The 20,656-nt window shown below is 36.8% G+C and overlaps 1 long non-coding RNA gene across 1 annotated transcript; it reads right to left on the bottom strand.

Moving 5' to 3' along the window:
• Positions 1 to 11,585: 11,585 nt before the first annotated feature.
• LOC130933207 (uncharacterized) lies at positions 11,586 to 20,044 on the bottom strand. The gene is made up of 4 exons (XR_009067646.1): positions 19,838 to 20,044; positions 19,403 to 19,479; positions 17,096 to 17,176; positions 11,586 to 12,599 (listed from the first exon to the last, which is right to left on the bottom strand). It is a non-coding gene; the product is annotated as an uncharacterized LOC130933207 (long non-coding RNA).
• Between the last annotated feature and the right edge of the window lie 612 nt (positions 20,045 to 20,656).

The raw sequence follows: 20,656 nt of genomic DNA, 5'->3' as shown, positions 1-20,656 counted from the left end.
TTACGCTTTGGCCGGAACACTTATAAAAGTGGTAAATGCAGCTTATAGATAACCATTTGGCTGAGGAAGGGGAATACAAACAAATATTATTTGTATTTACTTTTTTTAATTAGTATTTGTTTTTTTGAGGTTTGGCTTTGGTATAGCTCGTTTTCCGGCAATTATTTCCAAGTTTTTCGTCAGAATGAGTTATACCTCGGCACGAAGAGAACAAAGAGGTAGTCACTTGCAAAAAGATACTCCAACGCTCAAGTCAGTGAGTGAATTATAAGTTTTGTACTCAAGTAATTCTTAAATCAATGTCTTATCTTTTGTTTCTGTTTAACCTCTCTTTTATAACAGGGATAAGCATTTAGAAGTCGTTTTGCAGTTACTAAGTTATACTATTTTGATACGTTTAAGATATATCATCGGGATGAGTTCATTCATATATTATTGGAGCATGCTATTGGCAGTTTGTGCAAGTCTTCACTTTTTCAAAATAATCTTTTTGCAAGCTCGGCTAGAAGAATTTTGCGCAAAGTATTTTAAAAGATAAATTTCAGACTCCTACATATGTACCACAGATGTCTTTATAGGCTTCTGCTAAAGTAAGATCGGTTTCTATCCAAGCATTTTAAAAGTGGGCGAGTATAGCCTTGTCTATACAAGGTGTTATTTAACATGGTAAAGAAAGAAGATTGCCGTTCAAACTGTTTCAAATCATCAAACTCCTGGTGGTATAGTTTTAGTTTTTAAATACTGAATATAAGGTCATCACCAATCATAAACCTGAGCAACACTTAAAACATTGGTGAGATACATACTTGGTGTAACTAAAGTAGATTGTAATAAGGTAGAAGTATGTGATTGTGTGCTTGCTAGATTAGATAAAATATCAACTCTATAATTTTATTCCGAATTTTAAATTTGTAAAATTGAGAAATAAGGGAATATATTTTACTAAAAGAGGGCCTTTGACTTGGAATAATTGATTTACCTGAAATTACTAATAAAGAATCACAATGTACCTTTAATTCAGAAATATGTGGGTCTATTGCTAACCTTAAGCCAGTAACGAGTGCCTCATATTCAACTTGATTGTTGCTTGGCTTGAATGAAAAATGTAGAAAGTGTTCCAAGACAATTCCATTACCATCTTCAAGGAGAATTCCAACTCCACATCCTTGTGGGTTAGAAGCATCATCAACATAAAGGGTCCATCCAATTGAATGATCCTCGGAATTAGGAGCTATAAACTCGGTGATCAAGTTTGCTAGGTATTGTGATTTAATGGATCATCGGCTTCGATATCAAATGTCAAACTTAGAGAGCTTGACAGACCACTTCATAAGTCGGCTGACTAACTCTGGTTTAGTCAGTACTTGTCTAATGATTGCTCAGTCCGAACATTAATGATATGACTTTGGAAGTAAGGTCGAAGGCGCCTAGCTGAGAATACCAAAGCTAGGGCAAGCTTTTCTATTTTCGAATAACGAAGTTCAGCATGTTGTAATGATTTGCTAACAAAGTAAACAAGCTTTTGGATTTTATTCTTTTCTGTGACAAGAACATAACTAACAGCCTAATCAGTGATGGATAAATAAAGATCAAGTTCTTCCCCATATTCAGGCTTTTGTAAAATTGGAGGTTTTGAAAAAATAGTTTTAAGATTTGAAAAAGCATTTTCACATTCATCATCTCAATTAAAATTTATTTTCTTTTTCAGTGATTGGAAAAAATAAAAGGATTTAGAAGTTAAGCAAGGTAAAAATCTTGATAAAGCAACAAGTCTCCCTTTTAATTATTGGACCTCCTTTATTGTTTGATGACTCTTCATTTCTAACACAACTCAACATTTGTCAGGGTTGGCCTATATATCTCAGCTTGTAAGTAGAAAATCGAGAAATTTACCTCCTTGAATACCAAGGCACATTTTTCAGGGTTTAGTCGCATGTTGTACTTTCTTATTTGAGCAAAAATTTCAATAAGGTCGTCAACGTGAGGCTTGCCGATCTTGGTTTTTGCCACCATGTTATCAATATAGATCTCCATGTTCTGACCAATTTGTTTGACAAACACCTTATCCATAAGTCTTTGATAAGTAGTCTCTGCATTCTTAAAGCCAAAAGGCATAACTTTATAGCAAAAATTACCATATTCAATTATAAAAACTTTTTTATCTTGATGTGAAGGATGCATCAAGATTTAGTTATAACTAGAATATGCATCCATAAAGCGTAAAGTTCCAAAACCAGAGGCATTATCAACTAAAGAATCAATAGATAGTAAATGATATGCATCTTTTGGGCATGCTTTGTTTAAATAAGTAAAGTTGACACACATGCGTTATTTACCATTATATTTTTTTACCATGACAACGTTAGCTAACCAAGTTGTAAACCTGATTTCACATATGAAGCTAGCATCAATGAGCTTTTTAGCCTCTTCCAAGGATGCTTGTCTTTTATCCATACCAAGATTGCGCTTTTTCTGTGCTATAGGTCGGATGGATGAATTTAATGTCAGTTTGTGAGAAATAACAGAGAGGTTGATGCTGGGTATATCTGCAGGAGTCCATGCAAATAAATATGCATTTTGTTGTAAAAATGGTTGGAGTGTATCCTTTTTGTGTCCCTTCAAAGTTTTACCTACATAGACGAACTTGTTTGGATCGTTAGTTAAAGAGATCTTTTGTAATTCCTCCGTTGGGGTATGTCGGTCTTGTAGCTCACTCGTGGATTTAACTCGGCTAATAGTGGAAGATCAAGCGAATTGTGAACAACGTTTATCTGTGCACCTATAGCTTGGTTTGAAGTAGGCATTTTTAAATTGATATTGTAGCAATGCTGACCTTCACAGTGATCATTGTGAATAGTTGCAATAAAATTGTCCTGCACATGAAACTTAACATACAGATAAATTGTAGATACTATAGCATCAAACTTATTCAGAAAAGGATGACTAAGTATTAAGTTATAAGGATTGAAACAATCAACCACAACGTATTGAGTATCTAAAGTTTTTGTAATACCCGATCTAACCGAAATTAATTAAATAATAAGTTAAGTAGGAGCGAATATGGTTGGAAGATTTGGCAATTGCAATTTGATGATTTAAATATGATATTTGGATTCAGTGAATTTTTCCGAGTCGGAAAACATAATTTTCTGCGTAAAAGCGCGCAGTGGAATTTTGACCGGCAGTACCGGCTGATACCTGTCTGGTACCGCAGCTGAGAAAATTGATTATGAGTAAATAAGATTAAGAAATGAGGAATTGTAATTAGGGGAGGTAGAAATATTTGAAGTGCGACTTAGAGCGCTAATCTTAAAGGTTTTGGTCCAAAATTGGGCCAACAGACAAAAATAAGTGAACTGGGCCTAAGTGGGCCCAAGACCCAACATATATAAACATTAGTTATAAGCATTTCAGCTCATTTTTACCCTAAAAGAGGAGTGTGGGGCGCTGAATTGAGAAGAGAGAAGAGAAGAGAGAAAACCTAACTCTCTTTGATCTTCAAACCACCATAACTTGAGCTACGGAGCTCCGATTGACGAGCCGTTTGCGGCCACGCGTCGCTCTTCTCATCCTCTACAATTTTATTCAAGTTTTGTGGTGAGTATTTCATTTATCTCTGCCCAGTTTTCGAAATTCTCTACTGTTACACGTTTTTGGGTAGTTAGTGGTGAAATCTTGTGATTTTGGGTGTTTAGGGATACTCCAACATGGATTCCAAGTGGATTCTATCCCTACTTCATATGGGCTGAGGTAAGAAGTGCTCAAACCCTTGTGATTTGTCATTTTTATGAGCCCTAGGTTGATGTATGTATGTGATATTGGTTATGTTAGTGTATTTGATGATCTTGGTGCACAATTGGGAGATTGGTGTTGCTTAAGGAGCTTTGGTGTGGCTTGGGACTAAGATTGGTAGAGACTTCTAAAGAAGAGGCTCAATTGATTTGGCTACAAGAGGTACGGTTTAAGTTTCATTTAAGTACCGTGTGATGTGATGAGAATTCCTAGGCTAGATGCCCTAGGATTAAGTTTGGATTGTGCAAATGGTTGGTGCTAATATGCATAGTTGATATGTAATGTGAATTAATGATTGGGTTGAGAATTGTGTGGCCTTGTATGCTTGGTGTATTGGAAATTTGATGTATTGGGTAATGAGTATTGATTTGTGGTTTATGCATTCAAATTGTGAAATTGGGCTGGAGGCCGTAAATTTTGGGCCGGAGGCCGGAAAGAGGTAAGGAAGGTAAGTTGATGTGTGCATTGTATGATGACACAAGTGATTGGATGAATTTCAGATAATGAATATGTGAATGATTGGGTTGGTTATTGAATAATAAGGTTTGAGGGGTTGAGGTGTGGAATTTGGTAATTTTGGGTGAAATTGTGTAGATGAGGTATGTTTGGTTTTGGTTGAGGTATGTTATGTGGTCATATATGTGATCATGACTATTGATGCCTTGATGGTATGATGATGCATGAGAGATATGTATGTTGTGATATATGTTTGAGAAATGATTAAGGTTGATTTGTGGGTGAAACCATGTGATAGTGAGTATGATATTGTTTATGTATAATGAGGATTGATTGGGAATAGTATTGTTAGAAATTGGGATGAGGAAGGATGTATGACATGTTAATGTGTTTGTAATTTAGCCATTGTGTGAAATGGGTAAAAATGGTTATATGGCGGTTTTGTGAATTGTGGTAATGTGTTAGTGTATGAGTTGAGGAGGCTTATTGTCGATTTTGATATACTTTGATCAATTTCAAAGAAAAGGGATGAAATTGGCATGTTTTGGTTGATTTTGAAAAAAGGGTTGAAAATGGCTTGTTTGAAAATGGCACTTTGTGGTTTTTATGAAAAATATGGTTTTTGGGCATACTTTGACGGGACATCACTTGGACTACGGATCTTTGTTTTGTGCCAAATCTTTTTAAAAATGAAATTGGATCCGGGATGTCCATGCCGTTCGAAGAACGGGTGAAAAACGATTTAAAATGAGGAAGTTATGTCCGTCGGAAGATTGGGGGTTGAATCTGTGAATTCTGCAGCTTTTAACTTAGAAATTCTTTTAGCAGAATGACCCTCCACGCGTAGGCGCACTTGGCGCGTACGCGTCGTTCTTCGAGAAGGCACCATCCACGCGAGCGTGTGGTGTGCGCGTGCGCGTCGATGCGCTGCACCCAATGCCCAGCCATTTTCCCGAGAGTTATGCCAGAGTTGTGCCAGTTTTGTGCCTGGGGCACAAATGCACCCACGCGTACGCGTGGCTGACGCTTACGCGTCATCTGGCTGTGTTTCAATCCACGCGTCCGCGTGTATGGCGCATACGCGTCGATGAGCTTTGTGGCCATCCACGCGTGCGCGTGAAGTACGCGTGCGTGTAGCCATGTTTTCATCCCGAAGTTGATTTGTGAGTTTTAAAAGCTAAATCCCATACTTTTAAGCCTCCGATCTCACCCCTTATGTATTGAATCATTATGATATGCCTAGCAAAGAGGAAAGAGTTAGGGGATGTGGTAACTTGCGAATGAAGCAAGGGAAAAGTTGTGATCAATGATGATCAAAGATGATTATATGAGATATGGAGGATGGCAGTAGAAGTACCGTGTATGCCATGAGCCGAAGGGCTATAATTATTGATAAATGGTTGGTTCTTGATTGAACCATGAGCCGGATGGCTGAGTTATTGCCGGATACGGCGGAGCCATGTTGATAAATTGGCTAGTTCTGAATTGAACTGTGAGCCGAATGGCTGAGCTATTGCCGAGCTACGGCAAAGCCATTATGGATTATGGCTAAGTATAAAGGCATAATGATAATTGAATAATGACGAAAAATGTTGAATGTAAGCATGCTTGTGTTTTCTCTCTGGTTGTAAGGGTGACAGGGCACCGATACCCTCTAATGGCGACAGGACGCAGATACCCTCTAATGGCGACAGGGCACAGATACCCTCTAATGGCGACAGGGCGCAGATACCCTCTAATGGTGACAGGGCACATATTCCCTCTAATGATATTAATACGCAACAGAGAGACTGTGCCCGGGTTAGCTACCGGACACGTCGGGTTGGCTTGATAACCGACAGATGATATCATCAGCCATAGGGCAGGCATTCATCATTTGCATATGTTTGAATTGTTTGGGTTTGCCTATTTGTTTTGGATTTTTACATTATATGTGATATGTTACCTGATTATGTGCTACTTGTTCTACTTGTACCTTAATTGTGTATTACTTGCCTGTATTGCTTGTGTTTGTACAACTGAGAGGCCCCTCATGTTAGTGTCGGTGGAGGTTGAGGGCTGTTCTTGATGAGATGAATTGATGATACGATTGCATGATGATGATAATCATTGGTTGAGATGATTTGAGCTCCCTGGGTAGACGCAGTGATGTGGTTTCACTAGCTCCAGATGAGGGTATGATGTATTGATATAGAATTGCTGAGACAGTACGACTGATGATGGTTTTGTTTATGATTCTGAATCTGATTCGTGGGAGAGTCAGCGAGTTGGGAATCATATGAGATATGAACTAGATTTAGCATCCCCTTACGACAGATGCCTATTTATGGATTAGTGAGAGTCTAGGCTGGATACTGGGTGAAAAGGAGTTTAGGATGCTTAGTGAGTTTTTATTGCAGTGCATTGTATTTATTTGGCACTTTTACCGTACTGGGAACCCATGGGCCCGGGGTTCTCATTCCGTATATATCTCTTGTTTTTCAGATACAGGTTCAGGTGCTCAGAAGTGAGCTGCGGTTCGTCTGAGAGACGGCGAAGATATTTATTTTCTCTACTTTGTGTTTTGCTTAGAATCTCTCCACCTTTGTTTTGAAAAGATTATATTATGTGTTGAACTCTTTTGGAACTTGCCTATAGAGGCCCTTATGTTTCCTTTGGGAGAGATTAGGATGTACTGTTGTCAACTACTTTAATACTGTACCCTAGCCGGCCTAAACTTCGCGGGTCGCGACTAGTGGCTATTACTTATGTTATATATATCTATCCGTTATCTATCTCTTAATCTCCTTTATGCCTTGTCCGTTTATCGCTTTCGGCTTCACAGTTTAACTTTTCGTTGTCGAAACGTGAGAGTTACGTCTTCGCGATTTTATTTCTACTCTTTTCAGGCTTCTTGATTAATACTCCTTTCGAAATTAACTATATTTATATATTAAAAATCCACCTGAGAGTCGTACCACCGTAATATCATTGACTTATGACTCGAGCATAAGGATTTGAATATTAGGGTGTTACAGTTTTGGTTAGAGGATTCTCATCCAGTGTGGTTTCTAACCACACAAGTCCTAAACCCGGTACACATTTACTTAAAAATCCCACTATGTCTTCAATAGATGGTTGCAGTATGTGATTGTTCAACTTTATTTTCTAAAATGTAGAGTAGAAGATGACATCAGCGCTGGTTCCGAGATCTAGCAACACCTTGCGGACTATTAGATCCCCCCTCCCAATTGAATAGAGATAACAACTGGGTCATCTAAGTTGATTTCATTTGTATTGAAGTCGGATGATTTGAACGTCATTTCCAGAAAGTTAGGAAGAGGTTGAGGATTGTTAATTGCACCTTCCACGGTATCATAGCTCGATAGGTGCGCTTACGAGCAGAGCTTGTAATTCTACCACTAGAAAAGCACTCAGATATACAATTAATGACACCTTGAGGTTGATCAGGTTGACCACGAGTTGTTTTCTCCTTGTCGCGAGAAAATTTTTCGGTAGAAGAGCGGTCGGCAGAATGTGTTGTGCACTTTTGAATGTAGCCGCCGATGTATTTATCCAAATATCCCTGTCGAGCTAATCGCTCTAACAGGTCTTTGGCTACAACACACTCATTAGTAGTGTGTCTGTGTCTTTTATGAAAAGCACAATATTTCGACTTATCCACATTCTTCAAATCTTGATAATTCCCAGCCTTCCGAGGAGGTTTAATGAGTTTTGCATTCAGGATCTCTTTGATTATCTCCTCCCTCTTGGTGTTGAATCGTGTGTAAGAATCATAACGGGTTAATCAGAAAGGTTTCTTGTTGTCTTTAGCTTTATCATCGTCCTTATTGTTGTGACTTTTCTTTGACCTTCGAGCTTGGTAGAGCTCTTCAATCTCCATTTGACCTTTAGCTTTCTCTCGAAACTCGGCTAAGGTTCTTGGCTTGGCCACGGTTATGGATTCTTGAAACTTTCCTGGGCGAAGTCCACTCTTAATAGCATTTAGGTGTACCTTTGGGTGGAGATTTGGAATGCTCATTACTACCTTAGTGAATCGAGTAACATATTCTCTAAGGCTTTCATGTTGTCCCTACTTGATTGTGTTTAAATCATCGGAGTCATGCAAATAAATGGAAGATGTAGTGAACTGATTTCCAAATAACTTGGCTAGTTCCTGAAAGCATGAAATAGAATCTCCAGGCAAAGAGAAAAATTAATCAAGTGCATGACCGTCTAAAAAAGTAGGAAAACAGTTACATAAAATAGGGTCAAAAGCACCGTTTACTATCATTATGGAACAAAAATTTTTTACGTATTTTTTCGAATCATTCAAGCCATCATAAGGAGTTAGTGTCATTGGTAATGCAAAGTTTTTCGGCAATTGGAAATTCATGACATCTACTGTGAATGGTCCAACTGTGTTGTCCAATTCGTCGTCTTCATTGTCTGGTTGATCCTCCTCTAGTTGCTGAGTTTCAGAAACATGTGTTGAATCGGAATTTGCTTCCTCATCATTCGATTGTTTGTTGTGATCATCGTTATGAGTTATTCGAGCATTGGTTAGCTCAACTATTTGATTCAGCATTCTTTGATTTTCTTATGCCATGAGTTGATTAGCTTGTTGTAATTCTATTACCATCCAAAGAAGCTCGGATGGCGTTGGAGGAGGTTGGTCAGCTATAAACAAATCTAAAAGTTCTGAAGCCTAAAGAAAAAAAAATTTTTTCCTAATTCACGGCCCCACGCTGGACGCCAATTATTCTTGTGAGGTTTGGCTGTGGTATAGCTCGTTCTCCAGCAATTATCTCCAAGCTTTTCGTCGGAATGAGTTATACTTCGACACTAAAAGAACAAAGAGGTGGACACTTGCAAAAAAGTACTTTGACGCTCAAGTTAGTGAATGAATCATAAATTTCGTACTCAAGTAATTCTTAAATCAATGTCTTATCTTTTGTTTTTGCTTATCCTCTCTTTTATAACAGGGATAAGCGTTTAGAAGTTGTTTTGCGGTTACCGACTTATACTAGTAATGTATAAAGATATACCATAACGTTTTGATATGTTTATGATATTAGTAGCCGATTTATAACATATATATTAAGTTTATATTTGTGTAACCAATTTATAACGGACATATCAATATTAAAAGACAAATTTTTATATTTTTTATTATATATACTATATTTTTTGTGTCAAATAAATTAGACACTATAATTTTAAACATTATAAATTCACCTACATCACATTTACACACACAATACTTAATGAATTTATCTACTGCTTGGCTTAACCAAGTCTAACCCCAGATACACTTGTTGTAAGACATATATAATAATCACAAACCACTAAACCAAAGTATTGTGTGCCTATATATTATACTTCAATGCTTAAAAAAGGGGATAAAATAACATTTTTGGACAAAACATGACGACCTTCTTTTAAATAAGATAGATGCTGCCATACATATTCATATGATATATAGGATACATAAACTTTTTTGTAATATCATTAAAAAAATAAAAAATAAAGAGATACAAATATGTTATTTTTCTCTTCTTTTTGTATTTTTTTACTCTTTGAATCTATATCAAAAATTCAGAAAATTAAGAGTAAGACTCGAATTCACAATCTCTAAATGAATATGAGAAGAATGTGTCATTTGAATTATAACTCATTGGCTCTTATGTTTTATATTGGATCATTGGAATTGAAGCCTTTTTATTGTTCTCTCCGTCATTTAATTTTTGAAATATGCACTTTCGCATGGTTCACTTGTTCGTTTCTGCTTAGTACGGTTTCGTCATGATTCATATAGCTGAATTTTAAATGTTCCTTTGTTTATGAATGGTTTAATCCTTGCTCCTTATTCTTTGTTATTTTTTTTTTTTTTTTTGCTTTTGCTTAATGCAGAGTAAGGACCAAAACATTGTTATGCTAACACGTCCGGAGATAAATTAAAAAAAAAACAAAAACAAAAAGCGATTCTTATTTTAAAATAGAAAGAGCATATTTTTTTTCAAACTAGAAAAGATACTTGACACAATTTTCTGTAATTTTTTATATATTAAATAAATTTAATTTTGATGCATTGTTCAATGTAAAATAATTTTATATGTACATCTAATTACATAATATCATATCAATAAAAATAATTAAATCACGTAAATGATCATCTAAAAGAACTGATGTGATTGCACAACTGTAAAAAAAACACTTTACACGCGGAATGCATCAAAATTAAACTTATATTAAATTAGAAACTTTTACCTTAATTTAACTTGGGAATGTGCTATTATGTGTCGTTACTTGTTAGGTTTATACCGGGATGGCAAACAGGCTTAAATTCGTCGGACCGACCCGTGTAATCCGCTAAAAAAAGCGGACCGGGTTGAAAAATTGAAACCGCCAAAGAGTAAAAGTCTGCCTAACCCGCACCTTGGGGTGGCAAACGGGCCTAAACCCGCCAGGCTGGCCCGCGTAACCCTCCAAAAAAGGTGGGCTGGGCTAGAAAATTGGGACCGCTTAACCCGCACCGCTTAAACCGCGGGCTTTGGCGGGTTTCGGCGGGGCGGGATGGGCTTTCCTGGTGGGTTTAGTATTTTTTAGCAAGAGGTATTTTTACAATTTTTTTTTTTACCAAAACCCAACTTCTCCCAACCCAACTTACAAGAGAACGAAGATGAAAATTGAGTGTTTTAGATTATGTTTATTTTGTTTTAGAGACAATATTTATAATTATGTTTTGGATTATGTTTATTTTGCTTTGGGAACAATATTTATAATTATGTTTTGGATGAAAACTTGGTTTATAATTATGTTTATTAGATATTTATAATTACAAAGACTTTAATGTTTGTGAATATAAAAATTATAATTTATTTATACTTTTAGAAATTATAATAGTTAAAAGTAAAAAACAGAAGGGATTTTTTTATACCTTTATATATATTATTTAATAGTTAAAAGTAAAAAAAAAAAGATATTTGGCGAGCTTGGCCCGCCGGCCCGCCAGCCCGCCGTTAGACGGGGCGGGGTGGGGTGGGTTTTCCCGCTTGCCACCCCTACCCGCACCGCTTAAATCGCGGGCTTTGACGGGACGGGGCAGACTTTTCCACCGGGCTTAGTTTTTTTTTTTTTTTTGCAAGAGAGTATTTTTGTAATTTTTTTGCCAAAATCCAACTTCCTCCAACCCAACTTTCAAGAGTATGAAGATGAAAATTAAGTGTTTTGAATTATATTTATGTTGTTTTGGAGACAATATTTATAATTACAAAGACTTTAATATTTATGAATATAAAAAAATATAATTTTTTTATGTCTTTAGAAATTATAAATTTATTAATATGGTTGTGAAATTATATATATTATTTAATAGTTAATAGTAAATAAAAAAAGAGAAGCTTTGACGGGCTTAGCCCGCCACTCGCATTTAGTCGGGGCGGCCCATCCCGCCAAAGGGAGGGCTTCTGGCGGGGCAGAGTGGGCTTCCCCACTTGCCACCCCTAGTTATGTATCTCAAACTAAATTTTAATAATTAGCAAATAAATTTTATTTCAAAATTTTAATTATTTTGTGAGAACTAGATAACTTTAATCCAAGCTATAAAAAGGAAACTTGATATCTCTATGATATGGGATAAGCAATATAGTTTGTAACCTCAGAACGTGATTTTAAGCTACCAAAACCAAGCTTACCTCAAAACTTACAAGTCATGGTTCCATCATTTCGGAATTGGAAGTCACCCGCATTAAGGACCTCCGAAGAGAGAATTCATGCAAAAATGGGAAGTTTTGGCTTGAAAACATTAATGAGCATACTCAACAAGTCAACCATTTGAATGTTGAATTAATCAAAGATATGTCCATTTTTCATATAAATACCAAATAATATTCATAATATCTACGTAATGAATAAGCAAGAATAATGTTTATATAACTAACTACTAGTTATGAAATACAAAATCATCATCTCTTAGGGAGATTGTTCACCACCATCATCCTGTATTGCATTTGTTTCTTCACCCTTCAGTTGAAGGTTTGGAATTTCAAAATTCAGTTATTTTTATCATATGTTGCAGCAACTGGTTATTGAGTTCAAGTCCTTTTTCTATTTTTTCCAACCTAGTTCTCAAGACTTTGTTCTCCTCTTGGAATTTCTTAAATATTTCTTCAAGTTCCGACCTTTGTAACCATTTAGATGATTGAGAACTAGAGCCATGACAACTAGGTATTTTATCAATTGCAGTAGACTCTATTCCAAATTCATAAATTCTTCTTTTTAATTCCAGCTGTATCACACCACACATCCACCTCATTTGGTGCATTACTTCCTTCTTCAGAAGGCGTTTGGATAGCCTCTTCTATACCGTGCTTAAATTCAGCATGTCAATATCAAAATTAAATCAATTAAGATTAGCAGTTGAATCCAAAAAAAAAAAAAAACACAAACAGCCAACAAAAAGACAAGTGAATCAATGAAAAAGATAGACTCACATCAATAACATTTTGTGGGTGCACTCAAACAACTCTAACGGGGTTGAAGGCCTTTTTAATGACTTTGACTACCAAACCAAAAAATAATAAAGCAAAATAAAGAAACTATATATTAGGCATAAAGAATATTGAACTTGAATCACAAGGTTAATTAAGATGCGAAAATAACATTAGAGAAGGTTAATTAAGATGCGAAAATAACATTAGAGAATTTAATAATTCAGTGCTTTATGAACAAGATACTATATTTCAAATTTTGTAGCAGCAATTCCAGCAAGTGTTATGTATACAACAACACAACAACACAAAGCCTTGTCCCACTAAGTGGGGTCGGCTACATGAATCAAACGACGCTATTGTGCTCTGTCATGTATCATGTCTACAGAGAGACCGTTTACATGTAGATCTCGTTTGACCACCTCACGGATGGTCTTCTTAGGTCTTCCTCTGCCTTTCGCTCTTTGTCCATCTTCCATCTCATCCACCCTCCTGACTGGATGTTCTATCGGTCTTCTTCCCACATGTCCAAACCACCTGAGACGCGATTCAACCATCTTTTCCACAATGGGTGCTACTCCAACTCTCTCCCTTATATCTTCATTCCTTATTTTATCCAATCGCGTATGACCACTCATCCATCTCAACATCTTCATCTCTGCCACACTCAGCTTATGTTCGTGCTCCCCTTTAGCCGCCCAACACTCCGTACCATACAGCATAGCCGGTCTTATAGCGGTGCGATAGAATTTACCTTTAAGTTTTAAAGGCATTTTTTTGTCGCATATAAAACCAGATGCACTCCGCCATTTTGACCAACCTGCTTGGATCCTATGATTTACATCCTGTTCAATCTCTCCATTATCCTGTATGATGCACCCAAGATACTTAAAATTTTTAACTTTTCGTAGGATGTTTTCTCCAATCTTCACCTCTATATTGGAGTTTTCCCTTCTCAGACTGAATTTACATTCCATATATTCCGTCTTGTTACGGCTTATGCGCAGACCATACACTTCTAGAGCTTCTCTCCATAACTCCAACTTCTTATTTAGGTCTTCCCTTAACTCTCCCATAAGGACGATATCATCGGCAAAAAGCATGCACCATGGCACAGGCTCTTGGATGTGCTCTGTGAGTACTTCCAAGACTAATGTGAAAAGGTATGGACTTAAGGATGATCCCTGGTGTAATCCTATACCAATAGGGAATTCCTCTGTCACACCACCTTGAGTCTTCACACTAGTTGTGGCCCCATCATACATGTCTTTGATTGCCCGAATATATGCGATCCTTACTCTCCTCTTTTCTAAAACCTTCCATAAGACCTCCCTTGGTACCCTATCATACGCTTTTTCCAAATCAATAAACACCATGTGCAGATCCCTTTTATTACTACGATACCTCTCCATCATCCTTCTTAATAGGTATATCGCTTCAGTGGTAGATCTGCCTGGCATAAATCCAAATTGGTTCTCTGTTACTTGTGTCTCTTTTCTCAACCTCCGTTCTATCACCCTTTCCCATAACTTCATAGTATGACTCATAAGCTTAATCCCTCTATAGTTTCCGCAACTTTGTATATCCCCCTTATTCTTGTAGATAGGTACCAAGGTACTCTTTCTCCACTCATCAGGCATCTTCTTTGACCTTAAAATCTCATTAAAAAGCTTGGTTAACCAGTTGATACCTTTTCCTCCAAGACCCTTCCAAACCTCAATCGGGATATTATCAGGTCCTACTGCTCTGCCATTTTTCATCTGCTTTAGAGCCTCTTTTACCTCGAAGTCTCGAATCCTTCGATAGTAGTCAAAGTTTTGATCTTCTTCCCTTGTGCATAATCGACCAAGGCTCGGAAGAGTCTTCTGTCCCTCATTAAATAACTCGTAGAAGTAGCTCTTCCACCTTTTATTAATCTTCTCCTCTTGAGCCAACACCTCTCCATCCTTATCCTTTATGCACTTAACCTGATCCAAATCTCTCGTTCTTCTTTCCCGACTCTTTGCGATTCTATATATACATTTTTCTCCTTCTTTCGTGCCCAAAGACTGGTAGAGACCCTCATATGCTCTTGTCCTTGCTTCACTTACAGCCACTTTTGTCTCTTTCTTAGCCGCCTTATATTTTTCCCAGTTATCTGCATTGCGGCATAAAGACCACTCTTTAAAGCATTTCCTTTTTATCTTTATATTTTCTTGTATATTTGCATTCCACCACCAGGACTCCTTGTCTCTTGGTCCTATTCCTTTAGATTCACCAAAACTTTCTTTTGCTGTTCTTCTAATAACTTCTGCCATCTCCCTCCACATCTCTTCCGCGCTTCCATTCCCATCCCACTTTGCCTCTTCTCCTACCCGTCTTAGGAAGCTTCTTTGTTCCTCACCTTTCATCCGCCACCACCTCGTCCTTGGGTTCTTCGTATGATGTCTTTTCCTCAACTTTTGCTTAACGCGAAAATCCATGACGAGCACCCTATGTTGTGTTGTCAAACTCTCTCCCGGGATAATTTTACAGTTAATGCAAAATTTTCGGTCGACTCTCCTCAACAAGAAGAAGTCGATTTGAGAGCTTGTCATGCCACTCTTATAGGTTATAAGATGTTCGTCTCTCTTTTTAAAACATGTATTTGCGATGAGAAGATCAAAAGTTGAGGAAAAGTCCAAAATAATTTTACCTTCGGCATTGATCACCCCGAAACCATGGCCTCCGTGAATACTCCCATATCCAGTCACTTCTCTCCCAACATGGCCATTTAAATCTCCTCCTAAGAAAATCTTATCTCCCAAAGGTATGCCTTGAACCAAACTCTCTAGATCCTCCCAAAACCTTATCTTGTGTTGTTCGTCTGAACCCACTTGCGGTGCATAGGCGCTAATCACATGGAAAGCACCTCCCTCCACCACTAGTTTGATAGAGATGATCCGATCTCCCACCCTCTTGACATCCACTACGTCCTTCTTCCACTGCTTATCCACAATTATTCCAACCCCATTCCTATTCTTCACATTTCCTGTATACCAAAGTTTGAAACCAGAAGTATCCAACTCCCTAGCATTTGCACCAACCCATTTCGTTTCTTGTAGGCACATAATGTTAATCTTCCTCCTTGTCATGGTGTCCACCACCTCCATGGACTTTCCTGTTAGAGTGCCTATGTTCCATGTCCCAAATCTCAACCTTCTGTCGCTTCGACCTTTATCTTTTCCTTTGTGAACTAGCTTATTTACCCTCGTCCGTTCACGAAAACGCGAGAACCCTTGCTCATTTAACACTACATCCGGGCACCGATGCAGCGGCTCTTGCTTCGACACCGTACTCGAGCCATACGGCGCGTTGCTTCCGGGCAACGACCTAGTTTTAGCGCAATAATGTCTTTGATTCATGTCATGGGGGTTCGGCTATATTTTTATGTTGGTTGCCGAAGACCTAACACAACCCTCCTCCTTTATCCGGGCTTGGGACCGGCTATGTACCGCAAGTGTAACATAGGCGGAGTTAGCAAGTGTTATGTATAAAATTATAAATATAAAAGATAAAAAGCAATAGGATGTAAGTTTTTCTATAACTTTACCAGTTTAGCTTTGTGTTTTGGAACGGTAACTGAGCCACTAGTGTGAAGAGACACTCCAAACCCGCCACAATCAGATGCTTGATTTAAGTTGCCTTGTGCAGTTTTGGAGTTTTTTGGGATTACAATAGATCGCTGAGTAATATTTCCTTCAGACTTAATTTTCATTAATCTAACAGCTAAGGAAAGTTCAATGTGATTGTCGCATCCCGGCCATAAAGGCTTTTTTGATGCACGCAACAAGTCATAGAAACTTTTAGCATCAACATTTGGAGACTCCTCGTCCTCGGAATCACGATGTCCTTCAGACTTGAATCCAGTAGAAGCTTCATAAACTAGGTCCTCCATCCTATTGAGGTGTGCACTACTCCTTACTTCCATGCTAGGGGTTTCACATAAGGTTGAGTTATTTTCTCCGCGACTTGTCCAATACCAATATCAGGACCAAATCCTTTTCTATAAAGATGGACTCTTACATCTTCAGGGTGCATATAGACCTTGTTTTTACACCTAGAACAAGGACATCTACTATGTCCATTTGAAAAGTCTGCTGATCTCTCAGCAAAGGAAATAAATCCTTCCACCCCTTTTGTAAATTCACTGGTTAAACCCTTTCGACCTGGTTTAAGTCTATCGTACATCCAACTGCGACACTGACGCATATTCATAACCTGTCTATTAGTAATAGTGCATCTTAATTAAATGAATAAACAAATCACATTACAAGAACTACCACAAAACATCAACTGAAACAATTATTGCAAATAATTATGCCATCTTTTTGCAAAAGGAAATAAAAATAAAGTACCTTGACTTGTTGAACACTCTTTCACACAGTTGCAAAGCTTGAATGTTTTATAATATAGAAGATCAAAAGCTGATTCATTTTCTGTCATGCATGCATCATTGAATTCGGTTAGTTACATTATATAGATAGATGTATCAATTATATCATATAGAAATTCCCTTAAGAAGAATATGTTTACAGAAGTAACTTGACTCACAAAAACGAATAATAATTCCCATTCACTTTAACCCTGAAATTAAAATGTATATAGCTTTGTTTTATTACATCTATTATTGACTATAGAAATAGAGTTTAATTTTGATGGACTGACAGTGTAAAATATTTTATACAGTCGTCCAATCTCATCCGTTCTTTTAGATGACCACTCATGTGGTCAATGTAAAAAGTAGTTATTTTTGCTAACATGACATTACGTAATTGGATGCACGTGTAAAACTGCCTTACATTGACAAAGCATAAAAAATAAATTCATAGAAATAACGTAAAAGCAACTAACAAAAAATGTAGAAGCCACATTATTAAAATAACAAACAGGCCATTACATTTTTGACAAATCATGAGCACGAATTCATTGGAAGTAGCCAGAACAAAAACAAATCCCAAACTACTGTCTCTCTTTCTTTCCTTCTTTCTTTCTTTCTTTATTATTATTATTCTCTTACGTATACCTTATGTTTGTTTCTTTGTTTCCAGGCATCCCCATCACTAAAATGTCATACACCATAAAACTTTTCTCATACAGAATCTTGATCCCTCAGTCACCATCATATTTCACCTTACTTGTCCCCACCATATTATGCTTCCAAATCCTTCTTCGCATTATACTTATTCCCCTTAAAAGACCTCAAATCCCATTAACTAACAAACAAGAACAAATAACCAACTCAACTGAAATCTAGAGCAACGCTGCATGTTTTGTAAAAGAATTTTTAAAAAAAAAAAAGGAATTGCTTAGTCTTCAATCTTAATGACATGTGTTATTCTTCACCAAATTGCAAGATATACAAAATGTAATTCAACACAAAATTATACACCAACTGAACAAAAATCAGAACTATTCTTCTCTTCCTATCCCTTTAAGCCCTGTTTGAGAGAAATATAGAGATCATAAATCCCCATTCCCACCTTAAGCAACACATAACACTTTATTATGAGTCTTATGACCAAAGACTAATTGACCAAAATTCAATACTACAAAACCAGCATCACCACATTATTGATGATGATGAACTCTGAGCATAGGAGCCAGAAATTCTTTCATCCATGCCAAATCTACTTGCACTTAATTAACAGAATAGTATAGAAAATGAAATCTCTGTTGGACACTTTTTTCTAAACTGTAAAGGATAGTATAGAAGGACAAAACTAAGGATAAGTAGCTGAGAGAGTTAAAGAAAAAAGTACTCAAACTTAAAGAGAATAATAATAATAATGGTATTTGTGAAGAAACAATCCAAGTGTGATTTTTGATACAAGAAATGCTGTACTTAAGAGGAGAATGTGAACAAGTGTTGGCTAGATTTGGAGATCCTAGAATACCAACAAAAAGAAAAAGGTTTATAGAAAGAAACAACTAATGCAAGAAGCAATACTAAAACCAAAACTATATAGTCTTTGTCTGCACTCTTAGATTGTGGAAAAGTTGTGATTCTTTCTTCCTTAACCTATATCTCTGTAGCAGAACAACCTGTTGGCTACAAAACTTTCTCTTCCTTTTTAATTTTTCACCTTCAAGTGAGGCAGAGAAAGTGCAAAATGCATATCAGCGTGTGCACCAGGACGGGTAAAAAAGAAACTGAATGAGTGAAGAGCAATGAGGGAGTGGAGTGGAATTGGTTTGAGGTTTCATAAATTCGTAAATGTCATCACATGTCCTTGGTACTTAGTACTTACAAACGGATCAAACATACAAGAATATTACTATTGCCTAACAGTAATGCCAATTAAGGGCTTCTCACTTTAAATTAAATTAGCCAAAGCTCCAACCTCAACAGGTAAAAGGAAAGGGGAAGAAAAAAAATGAAACAATAATAGCATAAAATAAATAGTAACCAAATTAATGACTGAAATTTACTCTAGTATACTAATTAATTAATTAACCCTATTAAAGCATCAAAGTATATATAATCTGTAAAAACGAGAAACATTTTCGGTAGAAGAGAAGAGAGTGAGCAGTAGCATTTGCTGATAAGAGATTATTGCTAAGGTCTTCTAATTCCAAATATCAAGTAACTAAATATTCCTAAGAAATATTGCTAGAGCCGTAACACCAAAGCAAAAGTTTTCCAAAGATAGTATTGTTGTTACCTATGGGGAGTGATTAGTGAAATACTCAGTGAGACAGCTAGTCATCTCTGCAGTTGAAAGCCCAACTATGCTTATCCCTGCACCAGAAAATGATGCCAACCAGCATTATTCATCACATGAAACTCCAAGAGAAAATACTACATATTAAGGCAGTGACATATATATCTAATATAATTAACCAAGCCTATGAATTAGGTTAATTATTATTTCGTTATACTAACCAACAAGCAAATTAAAGTTCTATTTGGGCGGAACAGAGCACAAAGATTAAAGAAGTACAGTTGAATTTAATTAGTTTAATCTTTTCATCTGAAAAATCTAATAAAATAGAACGATGAACAAAGAAATATAGAAAATCGAACTAGTCCATATTGTTAATAGATCAAGTCATGAATATTCAATAATCAATTAATCAGAAATGAAGATCACAGCTACCGAGACTGGGTGAGAAGAGAGCACAGAAGCAGCAGAGAAGAGATGAGAGAGAGGTTCGAATGGGGAGAGGATGTGAGTGCGAAAGACTTTGGGAGAAGATTAGGGATTCGGGTGAATAAAGAATGGGGTGTGTGTTGGTGGTTTAAACAATCCAGAAGAAGAGTAGCTGTTGGTGGATGAACAGCACCAAGAGGATGATAGAATTCGTTACCTTTTTTACTTTAATTTTGATGCACTCTAAAATAGAGAGTAATGATACATGAGACTATGAGAGTAATTAGTTAAATTGGTTCGATCAGATAATCTTTAATTTAGTTTTTGAAAAAAAAAATTTAGTCCAATTCATTTTTAAAAAGTAGTATTTCAGTCACTTTTTACATTAACGAAGTAATATGATACATTAAGAGACAGATTAGCATTAAAACGCTGTCATTTTTAAGAGTGAGGGACAGTGATTGAAACTACGTCGCTTTGATCTCTTTCATTTCCATTCACTCACAAGTCACAATAATAAACAAGACGAAGAGTCTCCCTCTCCTCCCTTTTCCGCGTCGCTGAGAAGATGAAGAAGTCTTCATCCTTATCGCCGATTGAAGCATCCGGTGCAGCGTCCTGTTTTTCTCACAAGATTCTCCTTCTCACTTCCTTTTTGACGTCCTTGAGGAGAAGATGAAGAAGCCTTCATCATTGTCGTCGATTGAAGTATCCGGCGCAGCGTGTTTGCAAGTTCGCCATTGAGGAGTGGTTTCGCAGTTATTGAAGACGTGACCGACGGTCATTTTTGTTGTTGTTTAAGGTTTTATTTTGTTTTGGTTACTA

This window comes from Arachis stenosperma, chromosome 6, assembly GCF_014773155.1.
Source record: "Arachis stenosperma cultivar V10309 chromosome 6, arast.V10309.gnm1.PFL2, whole genome shotgun sequence".
Classification (NCBI taxonomy): Eukaryota; Viridiplantae; Streptophyta; class Magnoliopsida; order Fabales; family Fabaceae; genus Arachis; species Arachis stenosperma.
Note: the sequence above shows the minus strand (reverse complement) of the source record. Positions and strands in the feature narration are given on the sequence as shown.